The 4,584-nt window shown below is 38.9% G+C and overlaps 1 pseudogene across 1 annotated transcript; it reads left to right on the forward strand.

Moving 5' to 3' along the window:
* The first annotated feature begins 2,379 nt into the window (after positions 1-2,379).
* Positions 2,380-3,651, forward strand: LOC307057263 (large ribosomal subunit protein uL22-like; annotated as a pseudogene). Its single transcript has one exon. The product of its transcript is annotated as a large ribosomal subunit protein uL22-like (transcript).
* Positions 3,652-4,584: the final 933 nt, after the last annotated feature.

Consider the following 4,584-nt stretch of genomic DNA (forward strand, 5'->3'; position numbering starts at 1 on the left):
CGGGCGTGGGGAGGGCCGTAAAGCGGGGCGGGCGGGCAGCGGCGCATGCTCAGTTGCGCGCGTCCTCGCTCTTTTTTCCCTGCGGGCCGGCCTCTAGGACCGCGTGCGGTGGCGGTGGCTTGTAGGAGGCTCGACGGGGAAGGGACCGCGGCCGAGCGCGGTGTGGAGGGCTTGTACTTTCTACTCGTCCTCCAAGCTCCGAGTGACACCTAGATAATAATATTCCTTCTGCCATAAGTGACTATTGGCTGCCCACCATGGGTAAAGCAAGCGAACGGCCTGGCCTACATTCGAGGGACCGGACGCGGGCTGGAGATAAGGCGACTGGGCCCCGTGGTGACTGAGAAACTGCCCTACCGGGCCCCAGCCCTGCCGCAGGCTCAGGACCTGCTGCCTGCAGGAGTCACATACTACCTGTGAAGTGGATGGCGGAAGAGACAGAAATCTTCATGAGTTATCAGACGGCTGGAGAGTGGGCCATCACCTATCTCAGGGCGGAACCCGCGGTTACAAAGCAGGCCAGCAAAACAAGGTCGTGGGTGTACATTTCACAACCCAAAGTCTCAGTCTGAGGCTGCATTTCTATGTCTGTCTGTCCATTTAAGGCTATAGGTGTTAAGTATTTCTGTTAACCTATCATTTGATGCAATTTTAATTATGGGTCTGTTTCTGCTCTGGAACAGGTTTTATGTTGGGTTGTAGGAGTCAGGTTAAGTTAAATGCTGTATTTCATGCCATATGAGAAAACTATCTTATTTGGTACGGAATTTTCTAACAACTAGGGGGAAGATGCGTCTTTTCCAAGGATGAAATCAAGTGCAGGTGGTTTTATGCTGCTCTGTATTTATTGGAAGTTGTGGCAGCTGTGTTTAGATAGTCTACTTAAACAAAAACTGCCTAAATCAGAAGAGTTTTGACTATCTCTTGTTATTGTGTATTGCAAGAATTCTTCATGGAAATGTTTATTATGGAGTTTGGAATTTAAGTGAAGATTTGGCTCACGTGCAGGGTATATACCAGACGTTCAAGTGATAAAGAAGAATCTTAGCAATTTGCAACTGTGTTCCTTGAGCCTTACAAGTTATCCCTTTCTTCTGAAAACAATACGCTGATCAGAAAGTTTGGCTGACAATGAGAAACTGCATTTCTGGAAATAGAAATTCAACTGAAGGGTGGAGGTGAATTGCCAATAGAAGTATTTTCTGTGTTTCCCTAGAAAAAATAAAAGTAATTTCTCAAAAAGAAGGGATTCCCTTTTATCCTGATCCATGATATTATGCATCAGTTTAATTAATGCTAATCCTTATCTTCCATTCTCTAACACCATTTACACCTTTCTATAATTGCATCATTTTTCTTGTCCTTATATGAATATATCAAATACAGACGTGATTTTAAGGGAGCCACAAATCAAGAAGTCTCAATACAGTAATCTCATAAAAATGTCTTTATATATGGGGATTAAGAGTATACTTAGGCAATTTTATTCAATTTCAGACATTATCAGTGAAAAATTTCATAGCCATTTAAGAGGAAAGAAAAAGTCTAAGGTTTAAAAAATGACCTTTTTTGTCCTATATGATTCATTGATCAGACAAGAATTTTTTTAAGCCTGTTGAAATCAACATGTATCATACTCAATCCCCATTTAAATTGACAAACAGATCACTTGGATAATAATTGTATATCTTAAACATTAACATATGTGGCAATCAGCAAGATCCTTTTACTGGGGCAAGGCTTCAACATACCAAAAAAATCAATGCCTGAAGAAGTCCTTTAACACAAAAGTTATGCAATTTTTAAATTACCTTGTAAGATAATGATTCCTAAAAGCTCAAAAGTACTCTTGTATCTTTATTGTGAGGAAAAAAACAGGATTATGCACATGATGTATGATATTTGAGACCTGTGTAATGGTCTGGACAATTTTCTATTTTTATCAAAGTTTTTTTGCAGGAGAGCAAAAATACCTGAGATTAAGCCATCTGATTTAAATGAGTGTTCCTAAAATGTGATTCTTGAGTACAGAGGAGTTGTGGTAAAAAATCTTTGTACATTTCATAAGTCTAGGGTTGGAACTGGCAGAAAGGCAGGTGAGTATCATTCGCAGCTTTCAAAACCTGGACTGAAGGTGGGAAAACATGAGTCAACAACACCATGAGCAAGTAACACAACTGGAGTATTATTTTAAAGAGGAACTTGTTTGGTATCTAATTCCTTGTAATGGAGCAAGTATTTATTATACCCAACACTGTACAGAAAGATGTATGAAACTCATCAAAGAAGCATTTGATAAAATGAAACACATTTATGATTAAAAACTCTCAAAAAAGTAGGATTAAAAAAGAACTTCCTGCTTTTCCGGTCAGCGGCCTGAGGTGACCTCTAAAAATGGTTCGCTATTCACTTGACCCAGAAAATCCCACAAAATCTTGCAAGTCGAGAGGTTCAAATCTTCGTGTTCACTTTAAGAACACTCGTGAAACAGTCCAGGCCATTAAGGGTATGCATATCTGAAAAGCCTCCAAGTATCTGAAGGATGTCACTTTAAAGAAGCAGTGTGTGCCATTCCGTCGTTACAATGGTGGAGTTGGTAGGTGTGCCCAGGCCAAACAGTGGGGCTGGATGCAGGGTCAGTGGCCCAAAAAGAGTACTGAATTTTTACTGCATATGCTCAAAAATGCAGAGAGTAATGCTGAACTTAAGGGCTTAGATGTAGATTCTCTGGTCATTGAGCATATCCAGGTGAACAAAGCCCCCAAGATGCGGTGCAGGACTTATAGAGCTCATGGTCGGATCAACCCATACATGAGCTCTCCGTGCCACATTGAGATGATCCTTACTGAAAAAGAACAGATTGTTCCTAAACCAGAAGAGGAGGTTGCCCAGAAGAAAAAGATATCCCAGAAGAAATTGAAGAAACAAAAACTTATGGCCCGGGAATAAATGCTGCAAAAAATAAATGCAAATAAAAGTAAAAAAGAAAAAAAAAAAAAAGAACTTCCTTCCTAATAAAGGGCATCTGTAAAAAACCTACAGCTGACATCATACTTAGTGGTAAAACAGTGAATGCTTTCCCCTTAAGATCAAGAGCAAGAGAAGGATGTCTGTTCTCACCACTTATATTCTAAAATTTATTGTGGTGACGGTTGCACAACTCTGTGAATATATTAAAAACTATAGAAGTGGGACCTCCCTGGTGGCGCCATGGTTAAGAGTCCGCCTGCCAATGCAGGGGACACGGGTTCGAGCCCTGGTCTGGGAAGATCCGACATGCCGTGGAGCAACTAAGCCTGTGAGCCACAACTGCTGAAGCCCGCACGCCTAGAGCCCGTGCTCTGCAACAAGAGAAGCCACAGCAGTGAGAAGCCTGTGCACTGGAATGAGGAGTAGCCCCTGCTAGCCGCAACTAGAGAAAGCCCACGCACAGCAATGAAGACCCAACTCAGACAAAAAAAAATAAAAATGTTACTCAAAGTTTTAGCCAGTGCAGTAAAGGAACAAAAGAAATAAAAGGCATCAAATTGAATATGAAGAAGTAAGATGGTTTTTATTCACAGATGACCTGATGCTGTGTGTAAAAATCTTGAAGAAAACACACACACAAACACTACTAGAATTAATAAATGAGGTAGCACAGTCTTTGAGTACAAGATCAAAATTTTAAAAATGTATATATACTACAAATTAAAATTCCAAAAATAGCATTAAAAATATAATTTCATTCCAAATAGCATCACAAAGAGTAAAATGCTTGGAAATACATGTAACAAAAGAGGTGCAAGACTCATACACTGAAAACTACTTAAAATGGCTGAGAGAAATTGACCCTCCATGTTCATGGACTGGAAGGCTCAATATTGTTAAGATGGCCGTTCTCCTAAATTGATCTATGGATTCAACACAATCTCTCTCAAAATCTTAGCAGGATTTTTTTTTGATAGAAATTGACAAGCTGATTTTTGTAACTTAGAATAAAAGGTGTATAATAGCCAAAACAATTTTGAAACAGAATAAAATTGGAGGAACGACACTACTCAATTTCAAAATGTACTATAAAGTTACAAAAATCAAGACAGGTTATTACTGGTGTGAGAGTAGGCATAGAGATCAATGGAATGGAATTTAAATAAACCTATATATGGTCAGTTGATTTTCAACAAAATTGCCAAGGCAAAAGATAGTCTTTTCAACAAATAATGCTGGGAAAATTGGACATCTATATGAAAAAAGACTATTAATTTGGACTCATATTTCACACAATACACAAACATTAACTCCAAATGGAACATAGCCCTAAATATAACAGCTAAAGCTATAAAACTTCTAGAAGACACAAGAGAAAATCTTCGTCAGATTAGTCAAAGGCTTCTTAGCTCTGGCACAAAAGAAAAATGATAAATTGGACCTTCTCAAAATTAAAAAAACATTTGCTTTTTTAGAAACATCACTAAGGATCAAGCCACAGATTGGAGGAAAATATTTGCAAATTTTATATTTGATATAGGATTTGTATCTGGGATATTTAAAGTACTCTTACAACTCAAGAAAAAGATAAACTATTCAATTAAAAAGTGGGCA

This window comes from Hyperoodon ampullatus, assembly GCF_949752795.1.
Source record: "Hyperoodon ampullatus genome assembly, chromosome: 8".
NCBI classification, from domain to species: Eukaryota; Metazoa; Chordata; class Mammalia; order Artiodactyla; family Ziphiidae; genus Hyperoodon; species Hyperoodon ampullatus.